Genomic DNA, 21,550 nt, shown 5'->3' with positions numbered 1-21,550 from the left:
AGGTTGATTATTTGAGATGTTTCTTGTTTCTTAAGGTAGGATTGTATTGCTATAAACTTCCCTCTTAGAAGTGCTTTTGGTGCATCCCATAGGTTTGGGGTCATCGTGTTTTCATTGTCATTTTTTTCAAGGTATATTTTGATTTCCTCTTTGATTTCTTCAGTCATCTCTTGATGATTAAGTAGTGTACTGTTTAGCCTCCATGTATTTGTTACAGATTTTTTCCTGTAATTGATATCTAGTCTCATAGCGTTGTCGGCAGAAAAGGTACTTGATATGATTTCAATTTTCTTAAATTTACCAACACTGGATTTGTGACCCAAGATATGATCTCTCCTGGAGAATGTTCCATGAGTACTTGAGAAGAAAGTGTATTCTGTTGTTTTTGGATGGAATGTCCGATAAAATCAATTAATTCCATCTTGTTTAACATGTTATTTAAAGCTTGTGTTTCCTTATTTATTTTCATTTTGGATGATCTGTCCATTGGTGAAAGTGGGGTGTTCAATTCCCCTACTATGATTGTGTTACTGTCAATTTCCCCTTTTATGGCTGTTAGTTTTTGCCTTATGTATTGAGGTGCTCCTATGTTGGGTGCATAAATATTTAAAATTGTTATATCTTCTTCTTGGATCAATCCCTTGATCATTATGCAGTGTCCTTCTTTGTCTCTTGTAATAGTCTTTGTTTTAAAGTCTACTTTGTCTGATATGAGAATTGCTCCTCCAGCTTTCTTTTGATTTCTATTTGCATGGGATATCTTTTTCCATCCCTTCACTTTCAGTCTGTATGTTTCCCTAGGTCTGAAGTTGGCCTCTTGTAGACTGCATATATATGGGTCTTGTTTTTGTATCTGTTCAGCCAGTCTATGTCTTTTGGTTGGCACATTTAATCCATTTATATTTAAGGTAATTATCAATATGTATGTTCCAATTACCATTTTCTTAATTGTTTTGAGTTTGTTATTGTAGGTCTTTTCCTTCTCTTGTGTTTCCTGCCTAGAGAAGTTCCTTTAGCATTTGTTGTAAAGCTGGTTTGGTGGTGCTGAATTCTGTTAGCTTTACTTATCTGTAAAGATTTTAATTTCTCTGTCAAATCTGAATGAGATCCTTGCTGTGTAAAGTAATCTCGGTTATAGGTTTTTCCTTTTCATCACTTTAAATATGTCCTGCCACTCCCTTCTGGCTTGCAGAGTTTCTGCTGAAAGATCAGCTGTTAACCTTATGGGGATTCCCTTGTGTGTTATTTGTTGTTTTTCCCTTGCTGCTTTTAATATTTTTTCTTTGTATTTACCCTTTGATAGTTTGATTAATATGTGTCTTGGCGTGTTTCTCCTTGGGTTTATCTGTATGGGACTCTTTGTGCTTCCTGGACTTGATTAACTATTTCCTTTCCCATATTAGGGAAATTTTCAGCTATAATCTCTTCAAATATTTTCTCAGTACCTTTCTTTTTCTCTTCTTCTTCTGGGACCTCTATAATTTGAATGTTGGTGCATTTAATGTTGTCCCAGAGGTTTCTGAGACTGTCCTCATTTCTTTTCATTCTTTTTTCTTTATTTTGCTCTGCAGTAGTTATTTCCACTATTTTATCTTCCAGGTCACTTATCCGTTCTTTGATGCAGTCTATTTTGACTTTAACCTGTTTAAAATTATATTCAATAAGAAAGCTTCATCATTCTATTAAGGAATGAGATTACAACCATCCTATGGAGGCTCACTGGATTGGGGACGAAACTCAGAGCATGCTTATGAGAATACACACCGACTTGGGAAAGAGATGTTGGTTGGGTCAAAATGGTCAGTAATCTAGAAAAAGAAAAAAGAAACATACTCATTAAACTTGCTGCTAATGATAGGGTAGATTTAGAGCCTAGTCTCAGCACTATTTATGTAGATTTCTTACTAATGTGAACAAATGATAAGACGTTCACAAAGAATTTCAATTAATAATGTCAAGTAGCTGTGGCAGAGCAATAATTACTAATCTTTAGTCTGGTTGATGGATATTTTAGGGGTGATTATCAGGCAATGAAGCTAGAAAGTATCCCTGCAAGGAGTGGAGACATCACAATGAGAGTCAGTAATAGAAGAGCAGAAATCAGGAACCATGAGGTCATCTTCCAGTTATGCCTGCCCCTAGCCAGACAGTCCCTGGGTCCCATTTTTAAGCTCTAGATCCTGCACTAAGAATGTAGAGGACTTAGAAAGTATTTAGTAGTGAAGATAAAAATAATTAGGGAATAAGATCTATGAGTATAGGTTAAAATAGCTATGATGATTCAACTAAACAAGAGAGGCCTGGGTTATTTAATAGTACTTTAAAAAAAAGAGAAAAGAATGGTTTAGTCATAATTGAACAAAATCAACTATTCTTTTACACAGCAGGGGTCAAAACAAGAGGAAATGAGCCCCAACTGCAATGTGTGGGATTTAGATTAAACCTAGGGAAGAACTGGCTGAGTGGGATGAATTACTATTGAAGGATATGGAATTTCCTACTTGGTAGATCTTTAAAAATAGTCTCTCATGTGTCAAGGCTAATTTAAAAATTAAATCCTGTCTGAACAGTAAGGCTGGAGACTGGTGAATTGGGAGGTGTAGGAGAACATCATAAACACTGAAGAGACCTTCTAATCTTAAAATAGATTGACTGTCTTGAAAATAGTACTAGTTATGAAGTAAGATATTAGAAAATCAGTTAGAGCTAATATATGTGTTGTGCTGTATTCTTATTATTTTATCTTTCTTCCCCCATTAATCTGGGCAGAAGTTTGGGCATTTGCCAAGCAAGTTATAATTATCTATTGTTGAGATTTAAATCTCTTGATTATACAACAAGCAGCCAGAAAGACCAGATGGACAGGTGGGGAAATTTCTGTTTTGAGGAACAGTAATAACAACAGATTCCACTGTCCCTACAAGTTTTATTCTATAAGTAACTTCTAGATGCTCACTAGCTGGACTAGATGCTGTGGGAGTACAGAAAGGGAATAGGTCATGGTTTCTAAGCCTTTAAGAGTGTGTGTGACATCTATGGGGTGATTGGATAAATACATGTGGAAAATTATTGCACAGTATCAGCCAGAATTACTGAATAATGTGATATGGGCAATTTGTGCTGGAAGAGTTGGATGGTGGTTTTATGGGCTGGAAGTTTCACAGAGGAGAGAGGTTTTAAAGGATAGGAAAGAATTAAGGGAGAGCAGGGATAAAGGAAGGACATTTCTGGTAGCTATGTGAGCAAAGGGATGGAAGTGAGAACATGTGTACTGGTCTTTGACACACTGAAGAGCCTTGCATAATTATAGCCTTTAGGGCAAATTCACAGTTGTTCATACATCACACAAAGCTGTTATGATTTTCCGTTGCTGACTTCTGTGATCTTATCCTATCATTTTGTTCACTCTCACTCCCTTTTTTTTGTCACAATCTAGAGTCTGAGTTCAAATTCCACTTCTGCCACTTTCTAATTATGTGACCTTGAATCTTGGTTGCTTCATGGGAAAATGGAGATAATAATAGTACCTATCTCAAGGAGTTGTTGTGAGGATTAAGTAAGCTAATCGATGCAAAGGGCTTAGAATAGCACCTGGCATCAATAAAATATTATCTATTGTAATATTGTCTATTATAAATATTATCAACAATATACATGTAAATAAATTATTGTAAATATTAAAGGGGTAAAATATTATCTATTGTAAGCATCAATAAAATATTATCTATTATTATAATTATAAATATTTAATCCTATATGCCATCTCCTCCTGGTAGCCTGTCCTTTGCCAAGCAGATTGCATCTGCATCATCCTGTGTCCTTGCTGTCCCTTGTTCTTACGTGGCTCACAGCACATCCTGTACTGCACTGTAATCCTAGGCTGACATGTTCATCTTGTCCTGGATCATAGGGTCTGGAACCAGCCATGTCTTTTCATTTCTGTATCCTGGAGTCTATAAGCAGGCAATCAATATGTGTTGAATAATTAGGTGACTGAATGAATAATTGATAGAAGCATATAAAGCTATGGATTCACAAATTATACCCTCCACCCACCACCACTACACTGACTCAATCCATCTTGTTATTAATGCTAAAAAGTAATATCAGGGCCCCCCCCCAAAAAGTCAGTGGAATATGTAATGAAGGTATATGGGTCAAAATTCAATGATTTGAAAAAAATAAAATAAAATAGGTATATATACATTTAAATTTAGAAAATCCATCTATTGTTTCTTATTGTTTTTAGAATAAAAATCCATACATTTTACCATGGCCTAGAAAAAAAATTCAATGATGTGTTATAATTGGTCTCACTCAAGAAATCTTTACAAAATAGGTTTGCAATCATATTTCAAAATTTAAAGGCTAACACTAACTATATAATCTTATCATACTGTACTTTGAAGATTGATTCAGTAAAATCAAGACATGAGATATTTCCATAATCTAATTAGTTGTGAACTGTACTTTCTAATGTTTTTCTTCAAAAATACTTAGACTGTAGAGGTTGAGGTGATACACGGCTAGGAATCAGGAGATTTGTGATGAGCTCCTCTGGTCTTCAGACCCTCTCCTTTGAGGCTTTGAACTTAATGGCCTGACTCTGGATTCTCTTAGCTCAGTGAATCTCTGATGTAGCTGGGATTATAATGTAGATTCCCTGAATGTAGACTAGGGGTCTTAGTCACACAACCAGTCACTTTCTGATTATTTATTAATAATTTCTTTATTTGTACAGAAGCTGTAACAGATAAAATTTTGGCAGTGGAGATTTTTTATGTCTTAAGGAAAAATAAAACAGTAAAACTAAAATGTTTTGTCTAAAATAACAGGTAAAACCTTCTAAACTATTAGTTAATAATAACCAGTACTACTTGTTAGTTATCAGTATGACAATTTAAAGAACTCTAGTGCACAAACTAATCACTTTTAAAGGCAATTTTTTAATTGTTACATATTTTTATATTTACATGTAAAAGATAAAGTATATATTTAGCTCAGAGAGTCCATTATTAGAAAATATATCTATTAAAAAATCAGATAGGCCTGTTGTATGTGTCTTCAACCTAAGTCTGATTCTTTTTGAGGATGTGGCATTTGAAGGCTATAAATGTACTAGTGAAATAGCTGGAACACCACACACAGTATTCTAGGCATTTTAAGAACCACATGGGTTAGCTGTGTGGTGGATCAGATCAATTACTAAAGAATCAACAGGTGTGGATGAAATTAGCCATGGCATATTCAGTCTGTTACTTACTGTCATCTATTAATTGAATTGTTTAATGACTGATCTGATCCACCATTTAGCAACTGAAGTTAATTAACATATCCAGCCTGACTCTACTATGCTCTGGTTTACTGAGACATAGATGTGGCCACTGCTGTCCTAGTTCAGACAGACAGCAAAAATAGGATGATGGAGACACTAATCTGGGAAGGTGATCAGACTCTGAAATATCGATTTCAGTTTTGCCATCAAAACTCCAACTCCAAGGAATATCTTTCCATTCCCACTTTTTTCTACTGTCATTTGTATTGTCAATAAATACAGTTAACATTATTTATTTTAGAAACATGTAAAACATACTCTTCCCCTTTCTTTACAACATCCTCCCTCCCTCTCTCTCTCTCTCTCTCACACACACACACACACGCACACACACACACACACACACACACACACACATGTGCTTATCTACACAGTAAAGAATATTGCAAGTATTCTGGTGGTATAACACAGTAGCCAAAAGCTTTAGAGTTAAATGGGCCTGTATTGATGTTCCTCTTTCCTGCAATGGAAGTTACAATATCTACTTTCTAAGATTGCAGGGATTAAAGGCTACCATGAACACAAAGTCCTTAGCACATGGTGAGTGATACATACTAAATTATCAACTAATGCTCCCTCTTGTTTCCAAGTGGTGATAGATGATAGTCACTAGAAGTAGATAGCCATGTTTTCCCTTTCCCATCATCATTTGATGGAAAGTTTTGCTTACCTTTTACTAGATGAATTGTTGCCTGAAATGGAAAATGATACCCCAAGATGAGTGGCAACTTGGAAAAGAATAGTGTTGTTTAGAATCAACATAATTTATTTTCCTCTTTCATTGCTAATTATCAGCTGGTATTAGTAAATAGAGAAACAGCCTAAACATTCACCAGCTAAATAAAACACTGGCTCTAAGGCATAAGTCTCATTACTTGAAATGTAGTTTAAAAATTGACCTGCAGGGCAGAGACAAGATGGTGGTGTGGGAAGACACTTAGTTAGCATCTCCCTACAACTAGGGCAGCTGCCAGCCACTGGTGGGAGACCCTGATATCCAAGGAGATGGGAGAAACCCCCAGGTGAACAGGTAAGATGTGGGGGAACTGAGGGGGGAGGAGAAGTAGAGGTCAGACAGGACTGGCAGCCCTGAGGCCGGGGAGATCAGGAGAGTCAGGTGGGAGGGGCCCTCTGGGAGGAGTGGGAGAGGAGCGGAGGGCAACTACATTGCCCACTCGGGCCAGGGAGTCTGCTGAGCTCGCAGGCTGGTGCCTCACCTCCAAAGCCCCCTCCAGGTCACGTGGGTCCTGGGAGCATAAGAGGGAGGCTGAGGAGAGCAGGAGAGGCAGGCAGGAGGGGCCATCAGGGAACAGAGGAGCAGGAGAGGAGAGGAGGGCATTTGGCCCACCCACTCGAGCACAGGAAACCTGCTGGGCCCCCAGGTGAGGTACCCTGCCCTCTGAGACCAGGGGTAGGGGGCACTCCTGGGCTTCTTCTGTTCCATTGAGCCGAAGCCCCAGCCCCCACCGCCCCCAGGGCCTTTTTCAGCCCTGTGGGTCCTAAGCAGAGGCCCCAACCACCACCCAAAACTCACCCATGCTTAGGCCCCGCCCTCCACAGCAAAGGCCTTTTCCCCCCATTTTTTTTTCTTTTCTCTCCTCCTTTTTTTTACTGTTGTGATACTGCTGTACCTTCTCTTGTTGATTCATCTATATTTTTATTTTTATATTCTTTCTAACATATCTGTTAGTTTTCTAGTCTAATTTTATATTTTACTTTGTTATTGCTCTTTTTTTTTTCTTTTTTCTTTTTGCCACCCCATGCAGCTTGTGGAATCTTGGTTCATGAGCCAGAGGGTCAGGCCAAAGTTCCTGCAGTAGGAACTCCGAGTCCAAACCACTGGACTAACAGAGAACCTCAGACCAGGGAATATTCATTGGAGTGAGGTCTCACAGAGTTTCTCATTTCAGCACCAAGACCCAGCTCTACCAACAACCTACAAATTCCAGTGTTGGAAGCCTCAGGCAAAATGACCAGTAAGACAGGAACACAATCCCACTCATCCAAAAAAAAAAAAAAAAAAAAAGACAGCAAAAAAATATGTCACAGATGAAGGAGCAAGGTAAAACCTACAAGACCAAATAAATGAAGAGGAAATAGGCAATCTACCTGAAAAAGAATTCAGAGTAATGATAGAAAAGATGATCCAGAATCTTGGAAATAGAATGGAGGCACAGATTGTAAAATACAAGAAATGTTTAACAAAGATCTAGAAGAACTAAAGAACAAACAGAGATGAACAACACAGTAACTGAAATGAAAAATATACTACAAGGAAACAATAACAGAATAATTAAGGCAGAAGAACAAATAAATGAGCTGGAAGACAAAACGGTGGAAATAACTTCTGGGGAGCAGAATAAAGACAAAAGAAAGATTGTCTGAACACAATCTCAGAGACCTCTGGGACAACACTAAATGTGCCAACATTCAGATAATAGGGGTCCCAGAAGAAAAAGACAAAAAGAAAAGTACTGAGAAAATATTTGAAGAGATTATAGTTGAAAACTGCCCTAATATGGGAAAGGAAATATTCACCCAAGTCCAGGAAGCACAGAGAGTCCCATACAGAATAAACCCTAGGAAAAACACACCAAGACACATTATAATCAAACTAACAAAAATTAAATTGAAAGAAAATATACTAAAAGCATCAAGGGGAAAAAAATTAACATACAAAGGGATGCCCATAAGGTCATTAGCTGATTTTTCAGCAGAAACTCTGCAAGCCAGAAGGGAGTGGCAGGATATACTTAAAGTGATGAAAGAGAAAAACTTACAACCAAGATTACTCTACCCAATGAAGATCTCATTCAGATTCGACGGAGAAGTCAAAAGTTTTTCAGACAAGCCAAAGCTAAGAGAATTCAGCACCACCAAACCAGCTTTACAACAAATGCAAAAGAAACTTCTCTAAGCAGGAAACACAAGAGAAGAAAAAGACCCACAAAAATAAACCCAAAACAATTAAGAAAATGGTAATAGGAACATACATATTGATAATAACCTTGAATGTAAATGGATTAAATGCCCCAATCAAAAGACACAGACTGGCTGAATGGATACAAAAACAAAACCCATATATATGCTGTCTACAAGAGACCCACTTCAGACCTAGGGACACATACAGACTGAAAGTGAAGGGATGGAAAAAGATATTCCATGCAAATGAAAATCAAAAGAAAGCTGGAGTACCAATTCTCATATCAGATAAAATAGACTTTAAAACAAAGACTTACAAGAGATAAGGAGGGACACTGCATAATGATCAAAGGATCAATCCAAGAAGATAATATAACAATTATATTATATATATTTATGCACCCAACATAGGAGCATCTCAATACATAAGGCAAATGCTAACAGCCATCAAAGGGAAAATCGACAGTAACACAATAATAGTAGGGAACTTTAACACCCCACTTTCACCAATGGACAGGTCATCCAAAATGAAAATAAATAAGGAAACACAAGCTGTAAATGAAAAAATAGACCAGATAGATCTAATTAATATTCATAGAACATTCCACTCAAAAGTGGCAGAATACATTTTCTTCTCAAGTGCACATGGAACATTCTCCAGGATAGATCACATCTTGGGTCACAAATCAAGCCTCAGAAAATTTAAGAAAATTGAAATCGTATCAAGCATCTTTTCTGACCACAACACTATGAGATTGGAAATCAATTACAGGAAAAAAAAAACAACTGTAAAAAACACAAATACATGGAGGCTAAATAGTGTGCTACTAAATAACCAAGAGATCACTGAAGAAATCAAAGAAGAAAGAAAAAAATACATAGAAACAAATGACAACAGAAACATGACAACCCAAAACCTATGGGATGCAGCAAAACAGCTCTAAGAGGGAAGTCTATAGCAATATAATCTCACCTCAAGAAGCAAGAAAAATCTCAAATAAACAATCTAACCCTACACTTAAAACAACTAGAAAAAGAACAAAGAAAATCCAAAGTCAGTAGAAGGAAAGAAATCATAAAGATCAGAGCAGAAATAAATGAAATAGAAATGAAGAAAACAATAGCAAAGATCAATAAACCTAAAAGCTGCTTCTTTGAGAAGATAAACAAAATTGATAAACCCTTAGCCAGACTCATCAAGAAAAAAAAGGGAGAGGACGCAAATCAATAAAATTAGAAATGAAAAAGGAAAAATCACAACTGACACTGCAGAAATACAGATTATAAGAGACTACTACAAAAAACTATATGCCAATAAAATGGACAAACACGAAAAAAAGGACAAACTCTTGGAAAGGTACAATTTTCTAAGACTGAACCAGGAAGAATTAGAAAATATAAACAGACCTATCACAAATAATGAAATCAAAACCATAATTAAAAATCTTCCAACAAACAAAAGTCCAGGAACAGATGGCTTTACAGACGAATTCTATCAAAGATTTAGAGAAGAGCTAACACAGATCCTTCTCAAACTCTTCCAAAAAATTGCAGAGGGAGAAACACTCCCAAATTGATTCTGTGAAGCCACCATCACCCTGATACCAAAACCAGAAAAAGATATCACAAAAAAAGGAAATTATAGGGCTTCCCTGGTGGCACAGTGGTTGAGAGTCTGCCTGCCGATGCAGGGGACATGGGTTCATGCCCCAGTCTGGGAAGATCCCACATGCTGCGGAGTGGCTGGGCCCGTGAGCCATGGCCACTGGGCCTGTGTGTCTGGAGCCTATGCTCCGCAAAAGCACAGGGAGAGGCCACAACAGTGAGAGGCCCACGTACAGCAAAAAACAACAAAAAAGAAGGAAATTAGAGACCAATATCACTGATGAATATAGATGCAAAAATCCTGAACAAAATACTAGAAAACAGAATCCAGGAACATACTGAAAGGATCATACACCATGATCAACTGAGATTTACCCCAGGCATGCAAGGATTCTTCAATATATGCCAATCAAACAATGTGATACACCACCTTAACAAATTAAGGAATAAAAACCTTATGATCATCTCAATAGATGCAGTAAAACCTTTTGACAAAATTCAACACCTATTTATGATTAAAACTCTCCAGAAAATGGGCATAGAGGGAACCAACCTCAACATAATAAAGGCCATATATGACAAACACACAGCAAGCATTATACTCAATTTTGAAAAACTGAAAGCATTTCCACTAAGATCAGTAACAAGACAAGGATGTCCACTCTCGCCACTCTTATTCAACATAGTTTTGGAAGTCCTAGCCATGGAAATCAGAGAAGAAAAAGAAACAAAAGGAATACAAATTGGAAAAGAAGAAGTTAAACTGTCACTGTTTGCCAATGACATGATAGTATACATAGAAAATCCTAAAGTTGACACCAGAAAACTGCTAGAACTAATCAATGAATTTGTTAAGGTTGCAGGACACAAAATTAATGCACAGAAATATCTGGCATTCCTATACACCAACAATGAAAAATCAGAAAGAGAAATTAAGGAAACACTCCCCTTTACCATTGCAACAAAAAGAATTAAAATACCTAGGAATAAAACTGCCTAAAGAGGCAAAAGACCTATACTCAGAAAACTATAAAACACTGATGAAAGAAATCATAGATGACAGAAGCAGATGGAGAAATATACCATGTTCTTGGATTGGAAGAATCAATATTATGAAAATGACTATACTACCCAAAGCAACCTACAGATTCAGTGCAATCCCTATCAAACTACCAGTGGCATTCTTCACAGAATTAGAACAAAAAATTTTACAATTCGTATGGAAACACAAAAGATCCTGAATAGCCAAAGCAATCTTGAGAAAGAAAAATGGAGCTGGAGGAATCAGGCTCCCCAACTTCAAACTATACCACATAGTTACAGTAGACAAGACAGTGTGGTACTGGCACAAAAACAGAAATATAGATCAGTGGTACAGGATAGAATGCCTAGAGATAAACCCACACACATATGGTCACCTAATTTACAACAAAGGAGGCAAGAACATACAATGGAGAAAAGACAGCTCTTCAATAAGTGGTGCTGGGAAAACTGGCCAGCCTCATGTAAAAGAATGAAATTAGAACACTAACTAACACCATACACAAAAATAAACCCCAAATGGATTAAACACCTAAATGTAAGACCAGACACTATAAAACTCTTAAAGGAAAAACACTCTGACTTAAACCACAGCAAGATCCTATTTTGGCCCACCTCCTAGAGTAACAGAAATAAAAACAAAAATAAACAAATTGGACTTAATTAAGCTTAAAAGCTTTTGCACAGCAAAGGAAACCATAAACAAGACAAAAAGACAACCCTCAGAATGGGAGAAACTGTTTGCAAATGAAACAACAGACAAAGGATTAATCTCCAAAATATACAAACAGCTCATGGAACTCAATATCAAAAGAACAAAAAGTCCATTTAAAAAATGGGCAGAATACCTAAATAGACATTTCACCAAGGAAAACATACAGATGGCCAAGAGGCACATGAAAAGATGCTCAACATCACTAATTATTAGAGAGATGCAAATCAAAACTACAACGAGGTATCACCTCATGCTGGTCTGAATGGCCATTATCAAAAAATCTAGAAACAATAAATGCTGGGAAGGGTGTGGTGAAAAGGGAACCCTCCTTCACTGTTGGTGGGAATGTAAATTGATACAACCACTATGGAAAACAGTATGGAGGTTCCTTAAGAAACTAAAAATAAAACTACCATATGACCCAGAAATCCCACTACTAGGCATATACCCTGAGAAAACCATAATTCTAAAAGAGTCATGTATCACAATATTCATTGCAGGTCTATTTACAATATCCAGTACATGGAAGCAACCTAAGTGTCCATCGACAGATGAATGGGTAAAGAAGATGTGACACATATATACAATGGAATATTACTCAGCCATGAAAAGGAATGAAATTGGGTCATTTGTAGAGATGTGGATTGATCTAGAGACTGTCATACAGAGTGAAGTAAGTCAGAAAAAGAAAAACAAATACCGTATGCTAACACATGTATATGGAAGCTAAAAAAAAAAACAAAACAAACGAAAAATAACCTGGTACTGATGAACCTAGTTGCAGTGCAAGAATAAAGATGTAGACATAGAGAATGGACTTGAGGACATGGGTTGGGAGGGGGAAGCTGGGGCGAAGTGAGAGTAGCATCAACATATATACACTACCAAATGTAAAATAGATAGCTAGTGGGAAGCAGCAGCATAGCACAGGGAGATCAGCTCAGTGTTTTGCGATGACCTAGAGCAGTGGGATAGGGAGGGTGGGAGGGAGGATCAAGAAGGAGAGGATATGGAGACCTGTGTATACATATGGCTGATTCACTTTGGTGTACAACAGAAACTAACACAGTATTTTGAAGCAATTATACTCCAATAATGATATATTAAAAAAAAAAGCTGATGTGCAGTGCATGAAATCATGTTTTAGTCTTTTAATGGATGCCTTCATTGTGAAGTAGAGAGTGGTAGATAGAAGGTAAAAACTAAATTGTAAGACTTCATCCAGCACTGGCTTCTACAACTGAGGGGAAATACAGACAGTATGTGGAAGGTTCAGCGAAAAGACCCAGAGATGCCAAGAGGCTGCAGGGTGAAGCCTGGGAGGAAATGCTAGCAGGGTAGTGATTATAAAGCCTGGAGTGAAGCTTGGACAAAAATGACACTAAATTCATAAAAAGAGTTGAAACTCAGCTGTGCAGCATGGTGGCCTTATGTTCAGACAAGGCCAGGTCAGACTCAGACAAGGCGAGAAAAACCCCTCCTCATCCTTTGGGGTCTTTAATCCTACTTCCCTGAAGATGAAGTCCCTTCCCATATGTCCATCTTTCCTGCTCTTTCTTACACACCCTCCCCCTCTGCTTTTGCTTCTCTCCAGCGTATCTGTGGAAATAATAGAAGATTCGGCACTAGAAATTCTGAATATGAGATTTCAGCAGGTAATGACTAGGTGTATGAACTTGATCCAGTTCTCAGTTTTACTTTTAGGAAAAAAAAATGAATAAATATCTCCTACAGTGTAAAAGAAAGAGAATAATTTTGGTCTCATAGGGCTGCTGAGAGAATAAAATAAAATAACTGGTCCAAAATTCATTTTATAACATGTAGAGTAAATATGAACGTGGGGTTTTAGTATTATCGATGTATTTCCTCACTGTTTATGTCTTTCCTCTCTCCCTTGCAATTCCAAGTAGCAGATAGCAGAGAAGACAGATAGAAAAATTGCCTTCTCACCTTTCTTTATAAAGTAGCTTCTTATCTTTAAGCAAAGGCTTAGTGATAGAGGAATGGGTCTTGGGCTCTCTGAGGCTTTATTCCAGTCTTATGATTTCATGACAAATAAACCTTCACACATTTCCTCTGTGGGGTTGTTTATTGCTTTTCTTCAGGGCCCACAGCAGTCACTATCCTCTTCTCAATCTATACTTTGATGCCCTGGAAATATTCTAAGGAGAAAACTAAGGGAACAGCCCATTTCCGAGGCATGATTATATTGGTGTGGATGATGCAGCCAGCCCATTCCAGGTTTACCACCACCAAACCTTGCTCAGTGTTTCCTGCAGCCAATGTGGATTTAATCCTGCTGTGTTTGTGTCTTGGAAAAGGAGACCAGAGAGCCCCAAGCCCTCTGCATTGACCATGGCTATGGTTTCCATGGTGATCCCAACAGAGGTCAGACCTCTGCTTCCTGCTGTTTGAACTGTGTTACATGAATGACACAAGGCTGATTCCTAGAGCCCTCTCATTACTCTGGCTTTTCTAAAATCACAACGAACACTGACTCAGCTCTAACGTGCTGGCCTGCCAGGGACCACATTCCTTCACAGCAAAACCTGGATTCTGCTGAGTGGAAGCTGCAAGTCTGTGCAGGAAGGTGGAGAATCACATTAGTTTTGTCCCTCATCTGTTTCTGTCATTAAGGACTGTACTTGTTTGTTAGGGTTGTCATAACAACGTATCACAACTGAGTGGCTTAAACAGCAGAAATTTACTGTTTCGCAATTCTTCAGGCTGGAAGTCTGAGATCAAGGTGTCGGCAAGACTGATTCCTTCTGGGTGCAATGGGGAGAATCTGTCTCAGGCCCCTCTCCTAGCTTCTGGTGGTTTGCTGGACATCTTCGGGGTTTCTTGGCTTCTGCTTCATCACCCCTGATCCCTACCTTCATTTTCACATTTCATTCTTTCTCCCTGTGTGCATATCTGTGCCTAAATTTCCCCTTTTTATAACGACATGAGTACCTCTGCAACAACCCTTTTCCAAATAAGGTTACATTCTGAGGTACTGAGAGTTAGAACTTAAACATATGAATGTTATGGAGACACTGTTCTATCCATAACAGAGACCAACTCTCAAGTATATCTTTATTAAAGTATATTTAGTACTCAAAATATATAAAACATGGTTCTGAGTACTCTGGACATTGCTTAAAGATGTAAGTTATGAATGATACCTGCCTCCTAAGAATTTACTTTTTAGTTAGAAGTCAACCTTGTAGCTGAGAAGAGTTAAACAAATATATGGAAAGAATCTGACCAAAATTAATAGTAGATTTCCAACTTTTTTTTAAGCTACAGAAAAATATTTGAGATTGGGGACCCAATATAGAAATAGAGAAAACATATTTGCTGTGATTCAAACAAGGTAGAGCATTTAGAGTGCCTTCTGCCCACTTCTTTTAATAGCAGCCATTGAGTCTTTTCATGGAGGAAATATAATTCAATTAGAACTCCAAAGAATAGTTTGATCTGGAAAGGCAGAGCAGAGGAAAGGGAACGTTTAAGAATGGAGCTCATAGTATGTGAGGAAAAGTTTGGAGGTAGGGATATGGAAGCAGTCTTCAGAAACTAGAGATCCAAGCTTTTTGGAAGACAGTGGAAGCAAATATAGAAAAGATTGGCATCCTATGGTGGAGGATTTCATCACGCTTGACTGGGTTCAGATCTTTGAAAGAAATTCCAGGGGATTGGCAGTTGTGCTGGTCTCCCAGTGACCTCCATATACCTAAGTCATCTTATTTCCTTGCCTGTGTCTTATCCTTATTTTTTTTTTAATATCTTTATTGGAGTATAATTGCTTAACAATGGTGTGTTAGTTTCTGCTTTATAACAAAGTGAATCAGTTATACATATACATATATCCCCAAATCTCTTCCCTCTTGCGTCTCCCTCCCTCCCACCCTCCCTATCCCACCCCTCTAGGTGGTCACAAAGCACTGAGCTGATCTCCCTGTGCTATGCAGCTGCTTCCCACTAGCTATCTATTTTACATTTGGTAGTGTATATATGTCCATGCCACTCTTTCACTTTGTCACAGCTTACCCTTCCCCCTCCCCATATCCTCAAATCCGTTCTCTAGTAGGTCTGTGTCTTTATTCCCATCTTGCCCCTAGGTTCTTCATGACCATTTTTTATATATATGGAATCTTATCCTCATTTTGATGGTTCCCAATCCCTAGATTACTTTTTTCTTAGAAAAGAAGCATTGAAACAATAGTCTACACACAGTTTGCTTTTTCTAGTAGAACTCATATAGGATCTTCAGGAAAGTGGAATTATTTCAGTTTTATTAATTTATTATTTATTAAGCCAATGGCTCCAAGTCCCTAAGCTTTGTCCAAGACATTAAAATGGGCAGCTGTGTGTCATCTACACAGATATTTTCTTAGACGTTTGCTGAAGCACCATTCCCCACTTTTTCTCACCATCAGTAGTAGCTCTTTTCATACACATTTTAGAACTAAAAAGCAAAATGAAAAGAGAACACATAATAGGCAGGTATAAAATGAAGATGGGAGTGGCTCATTATGTCACAGAGGCAAAGAGCTGTAAATAGAGGGAGATCAGGAAGAGCCCTGATAGGAAGACAAACTGCAAATTAGATTATTCCATAGATTCCAATTACTCTGAGCGATACAGAATTAAGGAGTGGAAGATCAGCACATCCACACTACCTAATGGCTAGGAAGATAGAAGAATGGAGCTAAAAGTTGTACACATAATCTTGTTCTTCAGATAGGTATATGAGCCTGGGAGTCTACTCACCCAAAAATAAATAGGAAATGGAGCTGAGAAATTTTGGATAATGAATGACTTCTTAGGGAAATAAAAAAAAATGTTAAGTATTACAGTATATGGAAGTGAAATAACATCTCAATGACTTATAATTAAAATAATAGAACACAAAAAGTGAATTTGTGCAAGGAAAAGAAAAAAATTTAGTACAAATTTAATGAAAACACCCTGTCTTAATACTTTTACTTTACTGGGTAAACACCCAGTTTAAAAGAAGTTAAAATTCTTATGAAACAGAAGAAAAAGCCATCCAGAAGAGCAGTGCTATAAAAATAAACATTGGGGGGTGGGATTAATTTTTTTGAAAACAACCAATAACTAATCATGTAATGACAGAATGAAAGTCTGCTGGTAAAGGGAAGAATTAATGTTGCAGAAAACCAAATGGGTAATGTCAAGGGTGGGTGTGTAAGTGCTCCAAGCAGGCAGAGGCATAGGATAAAGAAATGACAGTAATGGGAGAGAAGATAGCAGATAATGAAGACAGAGAACAAAGATCCAACATAGAAATTCCACGTGAACTTAAAGAAAATGCCAAACAATAGGAGCAATGCAATAAGCAAAAGCAAATTGAGCAGTAATTTCTGGACTAAAAAAAACAAACAACAACAAAAAAACTGGTGAACGTGGGTTGAAAAAGCTCATCATGTTCCAAAAAAATTATGAAAAGAGACCCTATGCCAGCTATATCTTAGCCAAATTTATGAATAATCAGTGACATCTGTGTCCCTACACAAAATAGATGGAGACTCAAATTAGGCTAACATGAGAATTTATTTACAGAGAGACTAATTACAAAGGAGTGGGTGAGATGTAAGAGAACTGAAAGGAATTAGGTAAGAGCTCAGAACTTGCTGCAGCCAGTTGTCACTACCCATAGGCCCAAGGGGAAAAGAGGGTGGAGAGAGAGGTTATAGAATCCAAACTGTGAGTATGTTACATAGAGCAGTCCACCCTGAGATGATCAGTGACTTTCTGTTAAAAAATATACTTGCTGGGCTTCCCTGGTGGCGCAGTGGTTGAGAGTCCGCCTGCCGATGCAGGGGACACGGGTTTGTGCCCCGGTCCGGGAAGATCCCACATGCCATGGAGTGGCTGGGCCTGTGAGCCATGGCCGCTGAGCCTGCGCGTCTGGAGCCTGTGCTCCGCAAAGGGAGAGGCCACAACAGTGAGAGGCCTGCATACTACCAAAAAAATATATATATATATGTGTATATATATATATATATATATGTATATATATATATATATATATATATACTTGCTTGAGGCAACCTATATATATATATATATATATATATATATATATATATATATATATATATATATATATATATATACTTGCTTGAGGCAACCTCATGAGGGCAAAAAATACGCTAATCTCACTCTCCTTTCTCCTACAAACTGTTGGCCCCATAAGCTAAATCCAACAGGAAACACAGAGCAGGGATACCAATGGTGTAAGTTATTCAGGCCAACCCCTCAGGACAGAGAATAGCATGGAGAAGGGAGTGATGAATAGATGAAAGATACTTGGCACAGCAATCCACCTCCCTACACACAAAAAAATCATGCAACATTTGATAATGGGAGGAATTAAAAAGAAAGAATGAATGGAATGAATAAATAAGAGTGAAATAGCAGGCTTAATAAATATTTGTTTATATAGTTATGATTATTCTTAATATATTTTAAAACAGAATGCATGATTTTTAATAGAAAACATATATAAAATAATTTAAATTATTATTATAGCCTGTGTCTCAAGACCACAGATTAGATTAAGATAGGATGGATAAATTGATTAATTTCTGATCTCACAAGATATATGGGAAAGGTAAAATGCATTATTTTATTTTCCACTCTGATATTTAGAAAAAGCTATATTTATGCTTGGAAAACTTAAAGGTTAATTCAAGTAGGCACAAAGTATAGTTTCTAACTGACTGGAGAAAATTTAAGTTGCATGTAGCAAAATGTGAAGTTTTTAAAAAAGTAAAATAAGACTAGAGTAAGGCAATAAATACTTCTAACAGTAATTACATATTATAATCTTAATAAAAGCTGAAGATATTCAGATTAGATTTTAAAAATCCAATAGTATGCTGCTTTAACAAAATACAATAAACTAAATAAAAAAAGAAATAAAAATTATATTACTCATCATGACCTATAATAATGTTCCTCATGCTTTTTGATCTCAAGATCTCTTTACGCTCTAAAACATTATTGAGAATTCAAAGAGTTTGTGTGTGTGTGTGTGAATTATACTTATCTATATAGATTGCATTACAAATTAAAACTGAACTTTTTTTTAGTAAGGTTAATTTATCTATATACAGTGCAAGTCTATGAATTTTGACAAATCTATAGTGTTGTATATCTACCACTACAATTAAGATACAGAATGTTTCCACCACCTTTTGAGGTCAAATCCCTCCCTCCTCTCCCAGCCCTATTTTCTGGCCCTATTTACTTTTGGCAAATACCATATAAATGGAGTTATACATTATATAGCCTATGGAGTCCGGTTTCTTTCACTTAGCATAATGCTTTTGTGATTCATCTATGTTGTTATATGTATCAGCAGTTAGGTCCTTTTTATTGCTGAGTAGTACTCCATTGTATAGCTGCACCATGATTTATTTATTGATTCACCAGTCAGTGGATATTTGGGGTTTTCCAGATTTGGGTTATTAGAAATAAAGATGCTATGAACATTTTTGTATAGGTTTTTGTGTGGACATATGTCTCCATTTCTCTGGGACCCAGAAAGTAGGATTGTTATGTCAGACAATAAGTGTAAGAAACAACTTTATAAAAAACAATTGCAAAGTGGTTGAATGCTTTTGCATTTCCACTGATGACATATAAGAGTTCCACTTATCCAGTATTCTTGCTGAGACTTGATTTTGTCAGTTAAAAAAAATTTTACTTTAGCTATTCTAATAGATTGTAGTATTATCCTATTGTGGTTTTAATTTGCATTTTCTTAGTGACTAATGATGTTGAGCATGTTTTCAGTGCTTATTTGCTCCCTGTGTCTCTTTGGCAACATGTTTGTTCAAATCTTTTACCCATTGAATTGTTTGTTTTCTTATTATTGAATCTTAAGAGTTCTCAATATCTTCTAGATACTAGTCCTTAGTTAGATATGTTTTTCAAAATATTTTCTTCTATTCTGTGGCTTGTCTTTTCTTTTTCTTTTGTTTAACAATCTTTTTCAAAGAGCTGAAGTTTTAAATTTTGATGAAGTCCAATTTATCAACTTTTTACTTTATGGTTCAATCTTTTGTATCCTGTCTAAGAAAACTTTGCCTAACTCAAGGTCACTAGACTTTCTCCTATATTTTCCTCTAGATGTTTTATAAAAACTGAGAAATTTTTAAAACACAAAATACACAAGCACACATACTATTAGCAATCAGATTGTGATGTATGTATGTATCAGAGCCATACATCACATAGACTGGAAAGTTTCACTGTACATTCCTGAGAGTGAAGAAAGAAAATAACATCTCCTGGGAGTGAAGAAAAAAATAACAACTTAGAATTATTCTGAAAATATTGAACTCATGAGCTTTCTGAAAGGGTCTCAAGGACTGGCAGGTGTCCCTAGACCACATTTGAGAAACACTGATCTAGAATGTGAAGACAATCAAACACAAACTATGAGTGGCAATATTAAATTTCAAATGAAGTAAAATTCAAGGCAATACATTAAAAAGGACAAAAGGGTATTTTCATATTGACAAATTCTCCTTCACCCAATGAAATTATGATAGCTCTAAGTTTTATATGCCAAATAACACAGCTTTCAAATATATTTTAGAAGTCTGGAAATATAAGTATACATTAAAGTCATTGCATTTTTATTTGAAGAAAGTATTGATATTATACCTCTTTATTTCTTTAGAAGATAAATATCACAGTAATATAGATATACACATTTTAAGGAGAAGGTATTATTTTGACTATATAAAACTTTATATCTTGTACACAGAAAATACAAGTTATTTTTAAGCATTTGTTGAACATTTAGAAATATCATGCTAGATCTCAGAGTGGAATGCAGTTTGCATTCTTTGAATAAATACGATAAAATTAGAAAGTAACTATGTAAATTAAATGAAGAAATAGAATAAAATTTACAGGACATTCTTCTAAATAATTCTTGAATCATAAAAGAAACCAATACTACATTAATAAAAACTTAGAAAATAACAAATAAGAAAACATTATATTGACAAAAACAGATTCACAAAGTCTTACTCAAAAGCAAATCCAGACCCTTAGCTTTTTTATTAATTAACCAATAAAGAGGGAATGTGAAGGAACTTTGTAGCATTCAGAAAAGAAAAAATAACAATAGGTAAGCTTAAGTTAAGTAGTGAAAATTAAATGATAAAATTATAGAAAAAGAAATATTTTAAAAGTGCTTTCAAAGGAAATGAAAACACTAACTCAAAAAGATATCTTCACCCCTATGTTCACAATAGCATTATTTACAATAGCCAAGACATGGAAATATCCTAATTGTCCACTGATGAATGAATAGATAAAGAAGTTGTGGTATATAAACACAATGGAATATGATTAAGCCATAACAATGAGAAAATCATGCCATTTGTGACAACATAGATGGACCTTGAAGGCATTATGCTAAGTGAAATAAATCACACAGGGAAAGACAAATACTACATGATCTCATTTACATATAGTACTTATATGTAGTATCAGCAAAAAGAAACAAACAAGAAACCTACAAGTCAAAGACAATAGGATCAGATTTATGGTTACCAGAGGAGGGAAGTGGGGGAGAGAAGAAATTGGAGGAACATGGTCAAAAGGTACAAAGTTCTGGCTATAAGATATATAAGTACTTGGGATGTAATGTACAACATGATGACTATAGCTAACCCTGTTGTAAGATATACAGGAAAGTTATTAGGAGAGATCTCCTCAGAAGGAGAATTTTTTTTCTTTTTTTGCTTTCTGTTTTTATTGTATCTAAATGAGATGATGGGGAGCCTATCAAGATGACAAAGTAGGAAGATGCAGAACTCGTCTCCCCCCATGAACACATCAAAAATACATTAACATGTGGGACAACTCTCACTGAGAAATGAACTGGAGACTGGCAA

The sequence above is a fragment of the Pseudorca crassidens genome, chromosome 4 (assembly GCF_039906515.1).
Source record: "Pseudorca crassidens isolate mPseCra1 chromosome 4, mPseCra1.hap1, whole genome shotgun sequence".
Taxonomy (NCBI): domain Eukaryota; kingdom Metazoa; phylum Chordata; class Mammalia; order Artiodactyla; family Delphinidae; genus Pseudorca; species Pseudorca crassidens.
Note: the sequence above shows the minus strand (reverse complement) of the source record.